We start from the raw sequence: 18,181 nt of genomic DNA on the forward strand, positions 1-18,181 counted from the left end.
ACTCTAATAGCCAAGCAGTGGATCCTTAGGAGCCTCTGTTATATGTCTCTTAAGGGAATATTTTTGTTAATTGCAAATATTTGATTGACAAAAATGGGATGCAATTAGTAGGCAGGCACAGTAGGAATGTGCAGTGAACTGGATCTCTGAACCAACAGATCTCAACTCTCTCAGCTTGATCTGAAATAGACTAGAGCATTTAAACCATATGTTTCCCTCAAACTTTTTCTTCCTTTGAAAATTCCTTATTTCCCTTAACTTGACTTCTTTCACTCTCTTTACCATGGAAGCTAACTCATCTACTGTGATGATGTCAAGATAGAAAATTCCTCACAAGCTTCACACTTACACTGCTTTTTGACCGTGGCAGTAAAAATTAACATGGACAAGACTATACATGCCAGTTGTGCTTAAAAAAGCCATAGGTAAAATATAATACAGTCTAATTTAACTTCAGACATTTGAGCTTAATGGTCTATTTAAACAATCTAGTATCATCTCAGATTTTACATTTATCAATTATATTTCTTTATTTACACAGAGTACTGGCTTTCTGGGGAGGCAGTAACTAAAACTTACCGAGATAAATTATACTAAAATTCTGTGACAAGAGAAAGAATTCAGAGGATCTGAGTGTTTTTAGTGTTCTTTTTTTTCAAGCCAGGGCTCTTAAATCTATTGGGGGGGATATATTAATATTATTATTTTAAATATGCATTGTTTTGATGGGTTTTAAAGTGTTGATGGCACCTGATGAAATTTATAAATAATTTTGCTAATGTAGCATGTATTTTCTGGAAGTGGGGGATTCTTCCATCACTTTCTATTACAAGGGTTGTTTGTATGAAATTTAGCTATTTGTTGCTTAGGAATTCATCTGCTCTTCAGGCTGCTCATTCTCCAGTTGAGTTCATCCTCTTTTTGGTGACATCACAGTCCGCTCTGCAACAGCTAATTGTGACATCATGAGCAGCGGAATGTTGCTTCTGTTGAGGAATAAGCAGCAGGAGCTACTAAGCATGGGTCAGAATCTAGGTCTGTATCATTGCATTAGTGTTTAGAATTTATTGTACATCATCAAATAGTTTGAGAAAATGAAGATATGAAAATATTTTTAATATTATCGCCTTCCAGTATGTTACATATCTTATGCACCAGTCTGTCGTACTCACGCAAGTCTAAAATCCCATTGACATCAGTGGGACTACTCATGGGAGTGAAGTGAGTTTACATGTACTTGAAGTCTTGGACTGTGTTAGAACACAATACTAGACACTTGAAGAGTCCAATGAAGTTTTGCTTATTTCAGAAGGGCCTTATCCTGCAACATTTACTCATGTTGGGATCAACTCATGAGATAAAGCATGACTCATAAGTGTTGCAGGATTCAGCCTTCAATTTTCAAATTCTAATAATATGTTAACTGGACACTTTATTAATGCAAAGAGAACTGCATCTATAGTAGCTGCATGATAACATTAAAAATATAAATTACGTTTCCTACAACTTTCCTGGATAATTTCATCTCTAGAAAAAGCATCTGTTAGCTCAATAATTTCTGAAAGTATTGGTTTATATTTTCTTTTTCTTATTGTAAGTCTCACAATACAATTTAAAAAAATTGTTCTAAACATGTAATTGTAAAGATGGCATGATTCTATACTATTTTCTGTTATTTATTTATAACTCTGGTGTATGCACTAATGTGTAACATATATACATTTATTTTAAATTCCCTTTTCAGTAAACGTTGTGTATAATTAGAAAAATTTACTTAATGAGAGCTTATTATGGGACCTAAACTAACCTAGATAGTACTGTATGATCAACTATTATGACAGAGATATTTTAAAAGTCTGTTCAGGAGCTTGCTTCTGCATGTTCAGGTTGGTCTTAGTGAGAATGATCCTTTTCATCCAGTCCTTGCTCTTCATCTGAAGTAGTGATCATCTCTCTGTCTGCTAAGTGCTTGGCAAAAATGTCCACAGTGCAGTGTAAATTGCCGCCTGGTGAAATTGTTCCAAGCCACTATGTTGAAATGGTTAATTTTGTCTCAAGCTTTCAGTTCACAACCAGAGATCAATGTCACACAGTATAAACTGTGATTTTCTGCCATGCTGATGCAATTTACTTTTTTAAAAAAAAATAGGGTATAATTCTAGTGATCTTGTATTGTTGTGTAGTAAGCACAAGAGCCAGTTTTTATGAATACAAGTGATAACTGGTGTCACATTACAATTATATAGCATACATATGGAGCTCTCCATGTACATATATGTTAATGTGTGCAGCATGTGGCATGCCCATCTATATATTTACACTTTATAGAAATATGCCCACATATGCCCAGGCAGTTTGAATTGAATATGACCATGAAACATGCTAATTTGTCCATAGAAGTCATTTAGAATGAAATACAAAATTATAGTCTTTCTGTAGGTTATTTGAACCATACTGTTGAATTTAATAGAGAATTACAGACCTGCAATAGTGCCCTATAGGATAGTGATTCAAAACACTTTTAAAAAGGTATATTGTTCTTTTCTAACATCGGTATACTTTTAGAGTGATTTCTATGGAGCACTAATACATTTTTGTGGAACCTATTGCTTGTTTCCCTGTTCAGTGCTACAGGGTTTTCCATTTTCAATTTGCAGATGCAAAGTGGAATTTTATGGTTTACTTAAAAAAAACAGGCGTTCATTTTCAAAGTGATCTGTGGGGAATTATGCACATGCACTGTTAGAACAATACTGCAGCTAACTAGGGTTTCCACCCAGTAACTACACTGCAATGTACCTCTGGACAGACCATGGTGGAATCAAAAAAACTTCGCAGATTGATGCAGCAAACGGTGTAGTGTGATGTGGCTCTTTCATGTGCTGAAAGAGAGATGTGAGACTTTGGGCTCAGAGATGCCTTAGAGATACTAGCTGTCAAGGTTCCTTCCCCACTCTGAACTCTAGGGTACAGATGTGGGGACCTGCATGAAAAACCCCCTAAGCTTATTTTTACCAGCTTAGGTTAAAACTTCCCCAAGGTACAAACTATTTTACCTTTTGCCCTTGGACTTCATTGCTGCCACCACCAAGCGTCTTACAAATATATAACAGGGAAAGAGCCCGCTTGGAAACGTCTTTCCCCCCAAAATCCTCACCAAAACCTTGCACCCCCCTGCCTGGAGAAGGCTTGATAAAATCCTAACCAATTTGCATAGGTGACCACAGACCCAAACCCTTGGCTCTTAAGAACAATGAAAAGCAATCAGGTAATCAGATTCAAACATAAAGAATCCCTCTAGGCAAAACCTTAAGTTACAAAAAGACACTAAAACAGGAATATCCATTCCATTCAGCACAGCTTATTTCATCAGCCATTTAACAAAACAGAATCTAATGCATATCGAGCTAGATTACTTACTAAGTTCTAAGACTCCATTCCTTTCTATTCCTGGGAAAAGCATCACACAGACAGAGAGAACCTTTGTTTCTCCCCCACGCCAGCTTTGAAAATATCTTATCTCCTCATTCGTCATTTTGGTCAGGTGCCAACGAGATTATCCTAACTTCTTAACCTTTACAGGTGAAAGGGTTTTTCCTCTGGCCAGGAGGGATTTAAAGGTGTTTACCCTTCCCTTTATATTTATGACACTAGCTCATGGGTGGGGCAGTGCCAAACTGCCCCATCACCAGAGGAGCACCAGGAAGCAGTCCTCCCTCAGGGGAATGCCTCCCAGAATTTGGAGAGGTTATGTTTCCACTACTGCAACCCATTACATGGTAAAGCTTACTATCCCTCCATCCTGGGGCTGGTCTTTGTGGAAACGGTGCTGTGGCGTTGCTTCTATGCCCTGCTCCATTGGGATCATTCGGACCTTGAAGCAATAAAGGAGACAGAAGAACCCACACACCCCTGAGCACAGGGAGCAGAAATTTCCACTGGCCGTGCAATAGGGGAGGCTCACTTCCCCACAATGCACAGCCATGTAAGGGCCAGGCAAAACCTGGCTCTGTGTGTACAACCCAAATCAGTCTCATTTTGGTCTATACCATGCACTCAGCCATAGTGATTACTCTCCAGCTACTCTGTGGTGCTGTGCAGCCATCAGAGTTTAGAAGCCCAGATCTCAGAGCAGCAGTGACAGAATCCCCATGCATCCGATGAAGTGAGCTGTAGCTCAGAAAGCTTATGCTCAAATAAATTTGTTAGTCTCTAAGGTGCCACAAGTACTCCTTTTCTTTTTGCGAATCCCCAAAGCAGTTAAGCCAGGTTCCAAACACCATTGTTTATATGAGGAAGCTCTGCACAGCGACTTGACAGGAATATGACATTGTTTTTAAAGAATTCTAAAACCTTACATGGAAGTTTTCTTGCATTTCTATCCTCCCAAATGAGTTTCATTTTGGCTATTTCCAGAAAATTATTATTTTTGCTTTCGAATGCAGAAAGAATAATCAGGTGCATGAGAACAGGAATCGCCTTGCATGTGAGTGCTTTCTCTCTGGTGCTTTGTCATCTTCCATCCAGACAACACTTTCTGATCTCCTTGTTATCGTAGCCTGATAAATAAACAACCCCAAAATTACAGAACTTATTATGGTAATGAGTGAAGAAAACAGAATACAGATCCTTTCTCCCTATCTCTTAGATTTCCATTGCTAAAGATGCCTAAACCTGTGCTTCTCAAATGACATTGTAATATTAGCCTTCTTTCTTTTTTTCCCTATGATTGTTTCTGTCCATCTCAAGCTGGGTGTCAGTTCATTTAGATTTACATCAAGTAGTAAATTAAAATAATCACTCAGCAACACTCTCAGCTCAGTTTTCTCTTTCAGTCAGGAGTTGTGCGAGATGCTTGAAGCATTCAAGCAGAAAATATTGCTGTCTAGATATTTGTCCTCTGGGTGATAAAGGAGGCATTGTCTTGGGACCTACTCAGGCCTCGGAGCTGATAGTTGCTGTGCATCACAGCTGTGAAGTACGCTTTGTTATGTGTCTGAGGATTAGGGTTCAGGACCTTGTTTTTTCTTGAAATACCAGACTATCAGAACTGCATATGTTCAGGGAAAGCAGAGGTCGATGGTTCTCTGTCCACATTTTTACTAGATTATTCTTGGACAGAACTCTGGGAGAATACCCTGCAGCTTAAACCATCCCAAGAGTTTCTCATATTCTGCATTGTAGCAGTCATGGAAAATGTTGTAGTTTTATCTACATGTGTCTGAAACAAAAGACTACAGCAGCTCAGAGTCTCTGGGCTGTGGACCAAAGCTGTAATGCGCTCAGTTATAAACCTGCCCCTTTGTGTTCCGTTTACTGTACAACTGCACACTTAGAAATAGAAATAACCCAATACAAATAACGTGCAACCCTAAGAGGGTTGCAGTCAATCTACAGAGGAAGAGCTAACCTTAAAGCAAGCGGTGGAACTGATGTTGTAAGTGACTGTGGATTTTTTTCTGAACAGTTCATTTTAAAAAGAGGAACATTTATTTTAAAAAAGAAGAGAAAAATGTGTTTATTTTGACAAAAAAGATATTTTTGTCAGCAATCTCATTTGGTACCCTGTACTCTAGCCCTTATTCAGGAGAAACTCCCAATGAAGTTAGTGGGCATGTAGCCTGAGTAAGGACAGCAGGATCTGGCCAATAGTTATTTAGCCTTTCAAGCAGTCTGATCTTTGTGTCAGTACAATGTGGTAGTTTGCCGAACTGAAGGCTTTGGGCCAGATTCTCTCTGCACTTAAAACTTCAGTGAAATTAATTGGGTTGCACTGATATAACTGAGAACTGAATTCAACTCTCTCTTTGGGCATGTCTACACTTGCCATTTAAAGCAGAAAAGTCCCTTTTTTGTGCAAAAAACCATGGGAGCGTCTACATTTGTCAAACAAAGAAGTTTCACTGCAAAAAGAAACCACCTCCACAAGAGAGAAACAGTTCTTAACCGGTGATGCTTTTGCTGTGATGTGCAAGTGTAGACACTTTCTTCCTGTTTACACAGCTTTTAGCCCCCTAAGGATATCCCACAGTACCTAGGTGACCACTCTAGCCAGCAGCTCTTCTGCTCTGTTGCCAGGGTAAACAGACATCCACCCCTCCGCTGTAAAGCCAGGGAACTTTGAAACGCCCTTCCTGTTTTCTTGGCAAGTGCTCACTTATCTGGCCAGGTGACAATGCCTGCTCCACGGAGCAAAGGATCCCCTACTTGGAGCAATGCTGAGCTACTGGAGCTGATTAGTATTTGGGGAGAGGAGGTTGTGCAGGAACCCAGGATGCCCCACGATCATGCCCTCGCCCCCCTTCCCACAAGACTCATTGTTAAACTGGAGAGAGCTACACGGTGGGATAGCTGCCCTAGAGTGCTGCTCTCATCCCTGATGGAAGGGCTGCTAATGTAAACACTCTCTGACACCTGAGGAATTAAGTGAGTACACAAACCAGCACTTTACTTTCACCAGTTCCCTATCACCGGTGAAATTTACAATGCAAAAATTCTGCAAGTGTAGACATATCCTCAGTAAATAAAAACAACAAGGAGTCTGGTGGCACCTTAAAGACTGTGCACATCTCTGTGTGGACACCTGACAGTTGAATTGACAGACTGGACTTCTACATAGAGTGCTTCACAGATGTGGCACAGGCTGAAATGTGAACAAACGGCATCACTTGCCCCATAACCTCAGCCATACAGAACACAACACCCTCCACAGCCTCAGAAACAACTCTGACATTATAATCAAAGGGGCTGACAAAGGAAGTGCTGTACTCATAATGAACAGGTCGGATTATGAACAGGAGGCTGCCAGGCAACTCTCCAACACCACATTCTATAGGCCACTGTCCTCTGATCCCACTGAGGAGTATCAAAGAAACTACAACATCTGCTCAGGAAACCCCTGCTATAGTACAGGAACAAAACAACACAGACACACCCCTAGAGCCCCGAAGAGGGATATTCTATCTGCTACCCAAGATCCATACACCTGGAAAACCTGGACGCTACATCATCTCAGGCATTGGCACTCTCACAGCAGGATTATCTGGCTATTTGGACTCTCTCCTCAGACCCTACACTACCAGCACTCCTAGCTATCTTCGAGACACCACTGACTTCCTGAGGAAACTACAATGCATTGGTGATCTTCCTGAAAACACCATCCTGGCTACCATGGATGTAGACACTCTTTTACACCAATATTCCACACGAGGACAGAGTACATGCTGTCAGGAACAGTATCCCTGATGAGGCCACAACATACCTGATGGCTGACCTTTGTGACTTTGTCCTCACCCATAACTATTTCACATTTGGGGACAATGTATACCTTCAAATCAGCGGCACTGCGATGGTACCCGCATGGCCCACAGTATGCCAACATTTTTATGGCTGACTTAGAACAATGATTCCTCAGCTCTCATCCCCTAGCACCCCTCCTTTACTTGTGCTACACTGATGACATCTTCATCATATGGACCCACAGGAAGGTGGCCCCTGAATAATTCCACTTGGATTTCAGCAATTTCCATCCCACCATCAACCTCAGCCTGGACCAGTCCATACAAGAGATCCACTTCCTGGACACTACAGTGCAAATAAGTGATGGTCACATAAAAAACCACCCTATACGGAAACCTACTGACCGCTATACTTACCTACATGCCTCCAGCTTCCATCCAGGACACATCACACAATCCATTGTCTACAGCCACGCCCTAAAATACAACCGTATTTGCTCCAACCCCTCAGACAGAGATAAACACCTACAAGATCTTTATCAAGCATTCTTACAACTACAATACCCACCTGCTGAAGTGAAGAAACAGCTTGACAGAGCCAGAAGAGTACCCAGAAGTCACCTACTACAGGACAGGCCCAACCGGACAGTCTCTATGTAAAAGAATAAATGGACACAAATCAAACATCAGGAATGGTAACATACAAAAGCCAGTAGGAGAACACGTCAATCTCCCTGGACATTCTATAACAGATTTAAAAGAAGCCATACTTCAACAAAAAAACCTTCAAAACAGACTTCAAAGAGAAATTGCAGAACTACAATTCATTTGCAAATTTAACACCATTAATTTGGGCTTGAATAGGAACTGGAAGTGGCTGGCTTACTACAAAAGCAATTTTCCCTCTCTTGGTATTGACACCTACTCATCAATTATTGGGAGTGGACCACATCCACCCTGATTGAATTGGCCCTCTCAACACTGGTTCTCCACTTGTAAGGTAACTCCCTTCTCTGCATGTGTCAGTATATTTATGCCTGTATCTGTAATTTTCACTCCATGCATCTGAAGAAGTGGGGTTTTTACCCGTGGAAGCTTATGCCCAGATAAATCTGTTAGTCTTTAAGGTGCCACCGGACTCCTCATTGTTTTTATGGATACAGACTAACTTAGATACCCCTCTGATACTAAATAAAGGTATAGTACCAAATTCAGCTCTCAGTGTCACCATTGCAATTCTGAATTAATCCCTATTAGAATAGGACCCTGATCGCTGACTGGGGCCTCTAGGCACTACCGAGATATAAATAATAAATAATAATACTTATAATTAATAATAACAATAATAAATAATTCCACTGATTTCAGTTAAGTTATTCCAGATTCACACTGGTGTCAATAAAAACAAAATTTGGCCAATATAAACTATGTTGCCATATTATAACCCTTAAGGAATAGATCTCTTTATTTCTACAACCACATGATAAACAGCATTTGTTTTTCACCTCTGATCTCATCACTTGCCCATTAATTCATCGTTGCCAGGCTTAATTTTAACCTTCCCAAACCTCTTAACAAATTGAAAGAGCCACCTATATTTTTTTATATCAACCCTGTCTCAGAATCTTCCCTTTTTTCACCACAAATGGGGAATTTCACCCCACAGTTGCCCTTGCCTGAAGCCCAGGACTGGAACTCTTCTCCTCCAAATGGGTGGAATAGCCTTCGCAATTCTGACACCCTCCTCTGAAGCTGAAAGGCTCTGGAGGACATAGATATCAGCGAATTCTCTATGCTTAACCCTCACCTGGCCCCACCCTCTTATATTCCCTGAGCACTGCTATACAGAGAACCCCCTGATGGATTTGATCCCTGTGCTACATGTGGCCCATCACATCTTGCATCCTCTAGTGTAGCACCAGTACTTCTACTAGGCATGCCTCTCCACCCACACAAACATGAGGCGTCATGAGTGTGTGTATACCTGAACACACTCTTAGGACATCATCTTAATAAAAAGGAGACACTTGGGTGATTTTAGAAGTCTTGGGGCCAGAGGAGGAACCACTGATTGGATCATTCCTCTGCTTTGGCTCCCCAGTGACAAAAGGGTATCATATCCAGAACACTGATTTGAGTCCCTCAGCCAAAACTGGCCTGTGTAATAGTCACCCAAAGCCAGCTATAGGTTTCAGTGGTGGAGTTTTCATCCCTGGTGTTGTTGAACAAACATTCTCCTACCCTATCATCCCACATCCTGCCAATCTTTATCCTGTACACAGAAGAGAGAGTGTCCATGAAGCACAGCAGCATTGTCTGGCATGGGGGAGCCTATTTGTTTGATAGACTTTCTGCCAGTGTAATGCTTTGCTGCCTTCATGCATTTCAGTCGCCAGACAACTGACATCGTATTGAGGCATTTGTCATGGAACAAATAGTAACAGCAAACTATCAACAGAATTACACAACTGGCTCTATCACTTAAGTTTATGGGCTTTTTTTCTCCTTTGACTCCTAGTTATTCTAACTGGGAATCAGATCCCAAAAGTTAAATCAGCTGGCCAGAGCATCTCACCTATGTCAGAGAGGAAAATGGGTGTTTATTTTAATCACCTAATCAATCTAATCACCAATCTGGGCATAGAGTCATGGAAATGGTCCACAGCATTGCTGAAAAATTGCAAATGTAGGCAGGCAAATACACATGAAATTGTGTTTCAGAGTAGCAGCCGTGTTAGTCTGTATTCGCAAAAAGAAAAGGAGTACTTGTGGCACCTTAGAGACTAACAAATTTATTTGAGCATAAGCTTTCGTGAGCTACAGCTCACTTCATCGGATGCATTTCCGATGAAACTGTGTGTGTACAAGTGGGACCCTACATAGTTGGCCGACACTCAGCTTGGGCTCAAACCATAGTATCTGTGAGTCTCTTGCCCCTGGTCCCCTACAGGAGCTCCCACTCCTGGGCAATCTTACTGTTCCCAGCAGGAGCTCAGCTCATTCCCCAGGTCTTTCTAGTGCCCCATTTACAGTTACCTTGTCTCTAGCCCTTCAGGACCTTTGCTCATGCCAAGCAATCTGCCTCAGACAGGGGAGTTTGAAGGAAAAGGTTAGCAACTGCTGCAGGCTAAGATCTTCCTGTTATTGGCACTCACTACCAGTTACTAACAGCTTCCCTGTTCCTGAGAAAACTCTCCCCTTCTCTGTGGCCAATTCCATCCTTTTAACCTCCACTTCTCCAGGTGGTGCATGATCTGCAGGTGCACCTAATTGGCGCTGCCTGAGTACAGGACTGCTCCTTGATCTTTCCACCAGAGGGATGGGGGGAGTCCCATCAGACTCTATCCATAGAAAAGGTGGCCCAGAGAGTTCAAGCACAAGTGGCATCATCTCTAAAGATGGTAACAAACAAATGTGGCAATGTGAGAGTATTAAGCAGGCAAGAGGAGAAAGGCTTTCCTTTGTGCTTATACATATCCCTGTCAAGAGAATGGTTCTGCAAACCCTGATAATTGAAGTCATGCAAAGTTCACAACTTCATAATAATTGTAAACATTGAGCATTACACACCAATCAGCCATTTGGAGTTCTGTATTGACATCTGATTAGATTGTCAGGATAGCACAGGGGTAGGCAACCTATGGCACGCGTGCCAAAGGCGGCATGTGAGCTGATTTTCAGTGGCACTCACACTGCCTGGGTCCTGGCCACCGGTCCAGGAGCTCCTCTGCTAGCCTGGGGTACCTGCCAGCCAGGGTTCCAGCCACCGGCCCCGCTCAGCCCACTGCCAGCCCCAGATACCGGCCACTGGTTTAGGGGGCTCTGCTGTCGGCCTGGTGTCCCGGCCGCTGGCCTGGGGACTCTGCAGCCACCCCCAGTTGTGGCCAACTGGCCCCAGCCTGGGACAGTGAGGGGTGCAGACAGGGGCAAGAGGGGGTGCAGCTCAGCACCCCCACCTTAAAAGTTGTTCCAGCACCACTGTACTGGAATATTTTAAAGTCCTGATTTGCTGCTTACATCACTTTCATGCCACATGGAACAGCGCACTGTGTTTGACGTTGAGATTAGAATGTACATGCAAGAACTGGAATCAGAATTTTCTGACAGATTTCAAGAGTTCCAGTGATTTGGCCCAATGCTTTCTTTTCTAATTAAACCTGCAAAGTTCAATGAAAGCGACTTGGATTTGTCTGTTTTTCAGTGGATGGGTGTGGAAGATTTCGAAATCAGTTAAAAAGCTCAGAATTGTGGGCATCAAAGTTCGGAGATCTGCGGAGTGCACTTGAAGCTACTGAGAGAGATCATGGGCTTCTATTCTGACTGGCTGGACATCCCTGCCAGTGAAATGTAACTGTTTGAAGAAAATTACGTTTGCAATGCTTTCAGCATTTGGATCCACATACCTGTGTGAACAGGTACTTTCACACATGAAATCTGTCCTCTGTCCCTCTTGGAGCCAGTTAACAACTGATCACTCAGAAGCCTGTGTGCAACTTAAAGCATCCAAATACGTGCCAGACATTGGAAAACTCAGCAAGGAAAAGCAAGGGCAAGGATCTCACTAAACTGATAAGATCTTCATTTTAATTTAATTTTTAATGAAGCTTCTTAAACATTTTAAAAACATTATTTACTTTACATACAACAATAGTTTAGTTATATATTATAGACTTATAGAAAGAGACCTTCTAAAAATGTTAAAATGTATTACTGGCACGCGAAACCTTAAATTAGAGTGAATAAATGAAGACTCAGCACACCACTTCTGAAAAGTTGCCAACCCCTGGGATAGAAGCAGTAGATTGGAAATGATTGGGCCAGGGCCCATGTTTTTTGTTCTGAGTTTGTTCAGCACCTAACATGACAGTACCTAACACCATGACTGCAGCTTCCAGGCACTACTGCAATACAGATAATAAATAATAATATTAGTGAATCCAAGATATGTGACAAGATCAGACACAAGTGTTCCGGGTATCTGGAGACTTGGAAAACTGTGACGATGTTCTAGCATGATGGCCATGAATAAGATACACAACAGGATGGTCCTATTCCTTTTACCTTACTACAATCTAGGATGAGTACTAATGACGAGTACCACAGAGGATTTTCTTCTGCACAGTATATTAACACATATCAGAGGTATACAGAATATTGCTAAAAAGACATATAGCTATATAGCCTGTGAGGGCTTTTTCGTTCCTTACAAACTCAAAACTTAACTAAAAATGCTACCATGTTTTTCTGAGGTTTTTACATGTTTCTTTTCCCAGTGAAAATTAGCCCATTTTTGAGTGACAACATGCATATTCCAAGCCAAAAGTATAGATGAAAAAGCAGACTTGGTCACAGCTGCTACCTGGAAATCCAGAGGCAGTTATCTTCCTTATCATGTCATCTGCTGCAAGTCAGCTGTAAACCATGATGACCTGTGAATAATGTGGCCATTCCAAGCTTATGCTGCTACAACCTTCATACTATACCCTGCCCCCATCATCTATCTCTTGCTTCCTGTCTCTGTAAGATGTCCCAGTCCAATCTTTACCTCCTTCAGTTTCAGGATGGGCAGTGGTCCTGTCTCAGTGCTGCTCCCCCATCCCACACACCCCAATTCAGAGGCTTGTTTTCTTTAACTGATAGACATCTGTGTGCCAGATTCTTTGCCACGCTATAGCCTCTTTGCGCCAATGCAGAGAGATCATAAACCTGGAGGATCTGGCTACCTGAGGATTCTTCTGATGTGGAGGGACATCCCTGGTTGGAATAAAGCTGCTGCAACAACTCCTACATCACCCCTGCCATCCAGCTGCTCATGTTGAGGGCAGGACAAAAACATCCCTGCATCCAAGCAATTCCTTGCTGCAAGAATGGCCCCACGTGGCAGCAGGCAGCTGGATGTAACTTGGAACCATCCTTAAGATGCTCTAAGTTATTTTGAACATTAGATCTGGCCCCTAGGTGAGGGATTCACAAATGTGACAAAGTCATTGTTGTCCCCCCACTACCCTCTCAGTTATGCTAAGGGTATCTCAGCTGCAGCTAAGAATGTAGCCCACTTTGGTAAGACTTTATTAAGACCATTTTCCCTCTATCAACAACACAAACATCCCTAAATATCCCTTTCCCTGCTTCATAGCTGACTTACTACAGATGAAGTGGCAGGGAAGAAAATTTGCAGGTATTTGCTGTGGCCAAGTCTGCTTTATCATCAACACAAGATGAGGAAGGTGAGATTATTTTTTCTCTTTGGATGCAGCCCTCGTTCCAATCAACCCAACTTTATTACCTCAAGATTGGACAGTATCCAAGTGTTCTACATGGGGCTGAGGCTTATGACTACTCTGACAGGTAAGATAATGCAGAATGTGCTGACTTCTGGTTAAGAAGAACCTCTCTCTTGGGAGCATGTCATACTAGTGCTCTGTCACAGGCACTGATGGCCTGTTCATTTCTGTTGGCTATGATTTACAAAGACCTACACTGGACAAATGACAGTCTTTCTACCTGTAGGATGCCAGCACAACTGCAATCTGTGGAGCTGCTCAGTGGCAGGGCATTTTCCCTATCTCTTGAGAGTCCATCTGCCTTTGGTCTGAGAGAACTACTGCCGAACACTGGGGCTGTGACGCATTCTCAGGATGTCTTGGACTGTGGGTCACAGTGTTACCCCCCTGCCTCAGTGAAAGAGAGACTTGTTGGTGGTAATCTGTGCGTCAGCTCCCTGACACTTACCATCAGTTAGCCATCCAGACAAACTCCAGATAGGTAATTACACATCCTTTTGTCTGGCAAAATCTGTTGTCAAGCCTGTATGGGAGACACAGATTCTAAACATATTATCAGTACATGCATACAACTTCTTAAATATCACCCGCTCATACATCACACTACGATTTGGAGCATCATCATGACGTATGTTTCCATTGGACACCTCACACAACACTCTTTGGGCAGATACTATGAAAGCAATTCGTTAGCTGTAGTGAGTTTGTTAGGCCTGAAAGGAGTTGCTGTTACAGAACAGTGAACCTTTCGGCAGTGAGCATTTAGGGATTCTTAGGGTCACAAAAAGAAAAGGAGTACTTGTGGCACCTTAGAGACTAACAAATGTATTTGAACATAAGCTTTCGTGAGCTACTGCTCACTTCATGCATCCGATGAAGTGAGCTGTAGCTCACGAAAGCGTATGCTCAAATACATTTGTTAGTCTCTAAGGTGCCACAAGTACTCCTTTTCTTTTTGCGAATACAGACTAACATGGCTGCTACACTGAAACCTGTCATTAGGGTCACAGGGACACATTGTAAGACATCTGTTTTCTCCGGTTTTTTGGTGACATGGTGGGCTGAAGGATGCTGAGTAGTTGGAGGGATTCTTCTTGTCCTTTGGATTGGTTTATATTGGGGCTGCTGGGGGTCAGCTGGGTTGGTTATACAGTATTTAGATTTCTTCTGTGTATTTTAAGAGGTATACAAACACCTAGAGCTTAAGAGAAGTGTTTTTTTCTGAACACTCAAAGAAATAAAATAAACATATAGGCTTAGGTTCCAGTCCTGCCATGAGCTCCATAAGAGTGGACCCCTGCTGCTGCCTGAGCCCCATTGCTTTTACTCTAGCTAAGTGCTCATTGCAGAATCAGGGCTTTATGTTGTCAGTTGAAGCCTTAAATGTTCAGTTTGACCATGTAACCATTGTCTTTAGTCCTATGTAGATTGTAACCTCCAAGGGGCAGGGTCTGTGTCTTTCTCTATATCTTTTACAACTCTGAGAATGCTGTTGGCATTTTGCAAACCATGAATAATACACCATGGCTTGCTCTTTCTTGTGCACTGACAAACCTGTTCCATTTTGGATTGAGGCAAATATGTACAGCTCGCTGCAGGTATTGTCAAATTATTCCTCCCCTTCACACTTGGTCTCTTCTTCATTTTCAACATGCTTAATACCTACTCAGGTAACTGACAAGCTGCTCCAGTTACACACTAGAGGTGGAAATATTGAAGTCCTGCAGTTCAAACACAGAGAGATATGTGATTTTCATTCAAATCCCTCAAAAAAACCCACACTAAAATTCAGACTTGCTACCCATAATTTAGGGCAGAAAATAGAGCACACAGTTAATATCTCAGTGGTTTGCCAAGACTGTGATGTCATAAGTACCAATCATGAAACGGGAGCCAGGTGGCTTAGTGGATAAAAAAACACTGGCTTTTCTCCTCTGAAAAGGCAGTTCAAATCCAGCTTAAGGTTATAAATTAAGTGAGTCCCTTAACCTTGTCTAGGAAAGGTGATCTCTCCAGGTTGGAGCTGAGGTCACTGGCAGGTCACTGTGATGAAGCTTGTATTTGTTGGCTTGCACACACTTGCTTAATGATATAAGCAGAGGAATTAAGGTTCAAATCCTGGCAGTATGCCAGAAAGTCAGACACAGCAGGTAGAAGGTGTACCCAGATACATAGCTAGACACGTCCAGCGAAATAGAAATCCTGAGTCACCGGGCAGAAGAGCCACACACTGGGTCAGATGAGTGCGCTGAAGGTGCTGCTTATTGTTGCTGTCTTCTTGAATGATGTGTCCCAGACTGACAGAGTCATCATATGCTTGCAGAGAGTATCATCATAAGGACTTGCTGGATTTTAGGCCAACCATTCCCCTCGGATCATGTTCCCAGATCTACGGTTCACTTCCCATTGCTTTAGCAGTGCATATCTGTTGTCAAACTTATGCTGGATCCCAGCTAGTGCACACTGCTGTTTGAATGTTCACTTTCCCCTCCTTGCTCTCGTTTCTTTCCTTACCCTCCTTCATTGGCACCAATAGAATGCAAGCGTGCTGGAACAATTTGTATGGTGGGGGTGCTGAGAGCCGTTGAACCAAACTGTACACCCTGCATATAATGGAAACCACTTCAAGTCAGGGGAGTGCTGCAGCACCGCCCTCACCCCCAGTTCCAGCACCTATGATAGGATGTATCCCTCAGTGCTTAGGTGCCCACTCACTGATCCTTGCCAATTACGACTGCTCACTTCAAATTAAGTGTAAAAATATAAACAAGGAGGAAAATCCCTCTTTGAAGCTTGGTGTTAACGCTGCTGGTAGCTTTTTAGTCACAGGGTGCACTACAGACTCACCCCGCCCCCCATCTCCCCTCAGAGTCTAGAAGTGACTTTTTTGAGGTTTTCAGTTTGGATGCTGAGTTGGCTTCTGGAGTGTGTTGCCATCCTGTCCACTGAAGGAACAGACTGGAACATTCAGAGAGCTGCATTTACACTGAGCAGATTTTGATGTGCAACAGCCAACAGGAGTCTGTTTAATGGTCTATTTCACTACCATGCCATAAAGAATATTAAGAGTTAGGGGAATTCCACCAGTCTCACACCAAAGAGCTAAGACTCAACTGTGAAGATCCTGTATGATTAGTTTCTGTTTTACCAATATACATTCAAAGCATTTAAATGGCTTTGCGGGCTGGCAAATTATTTCATTTTCAATAATTCTTTAATTCTTTAGCTGAAGAAATTGAGTTTGGGCAGAGAGGAATCTGATAGGAGTGTGACTTTTAAACAAAACACCTGTCTTTCATTCAAGGCTAAATTGACAAGCAATAATTTAGTTGTCTAAACGCAGAGCTTTCAGGATTTCAGGCTGCATAAATGTCAAAAAACATGAAGATGCATTGGTAAGGTTCAAAGGTAGGCTACAATGTAGGCAAATATACAGAGGAACTTCAATTATTCAAGCACTGATAACTCTCTTATCTGAAGGTTGAATATGTTTTCCACTCAAAATGTGACTTCAGTTTATAAAGTTTTCTGAAAAAACACAATGTGCTGGATTCCCTAAATGTTTGTCCCACAGACTTTGTGAACTCTGAACTCTTTTCTCTGGAGAGTTTATAACATCTTCTGGATCTCAGCACCAACAACCTTTTTATCCGAGTCCTTTGTTATCCCAGTGAATGTGGATGAACTTGATGTCACCTGTTACATTTGGGTTAGGGTAGTGAAGTAAATAAATCATGATTTTTATCTTTTCTCCGACTATCTTCCAAGCACCCCTGCATACTTTATCTTTAGAGATCTCTAGCTATATGCAGAGTATATGTATGATGAAAGGGAATTTCCTTAATGCATTAGGAGAGGTTTATATTTGGGGATGTTGTATCTTCTAACTATAGAACCACTTAACCACTTAGCACAATTCAACATCTGGTGGCTGGAATCAGTGAGCCAAATTCTGCCTTTAGTTACATCCTTGCAACTTCTTGGACTTTCAGCTACCTTCTGAGTGCAGAATGTGTCCCACTTTCTGTACCTCTGGAACATTACTGCCACTTTGACTCACACCAGGGCCCTGAGGGGAATCTGGCTATATATTTTACTGAATCCAGCCTAAAAATACTTTCCCGTGTGTCCCAATTACTTCTGAGACAATTTGACATTATTGTATCTTCGAGAGAAGCAGCTAATATTTACTAGACGAGTACAAGCTATAGAACTAGGACCCTGCCAGGTTTATAGGGAGTTCGGCAAAGTAGTGGAGGCTGCAGACAAAACTAGTTTGCAGTAGTGTGCTTGGAGCATCTTCCCACACATCTTTCCCATCTTCTCCCACATGTGACTCATGACTCCCACTCCAATTCCTTCCCCCTGACATCTTCCTCCCTTGTTTTGTAACACCAGAACCTACCCTCTCTCTTCTGCTGTCCATGGCAAACAAGCAATGCAGGGAATCACTTTCCTTCTCCCAAAATCCCTGTTGGATGGCAGGACACCATCAAGTGTTCTCATTCCTTACTCTCCCAGGGTAACAAAGCTGGGATGGCACAAGAAGGTGGATTTTGCTTCACCTCCTCTCCCACAGTTAGGTCTTCGGGGGAGAGGATGTGAAAGTGCCGGACATGGTGGTCAGATCTTCCTTCAGAGAGGGAGCTGGATTGTGCC

General features: G+C 42.3%; 1 long non-coding RNA gene across 1 annotated transcript; it reads right to left on the minus strand.

Annotated features, from left to right (window-relative positions):
• Positions 1-229: 229 nt before the first annotated feature.
• Positions 230-7,859, minus strand: LOC122459553. Its single transcript, XR_006280323.1, has 2 exons — positions 7,807-7,859; positions 230-986 (listed from the first exon to the last, which is right to left on the minus strand). It is a non-coding gene; the product is annotated as an uncharacterized LOC122459553 (long non-coding RNA).
• Positions 7,860-18,181: the final 10,322 nt, after the last annotated feature.

The sequence above is a fragment of the Dermochelys coriacea genome, chromosome 3 (genome assembly GCF_009764565.3).
Source record: "Dermochelys coriacea isolate rDerCor1 chromosome 3, rDerCor1.pri.v4, whole genome shotgun sequence".
NCBI lineage: Eukaryota > Metazoa > Chordata > Testudines > Dermochelyidae > Dermochelys > Dermochelys coriacea.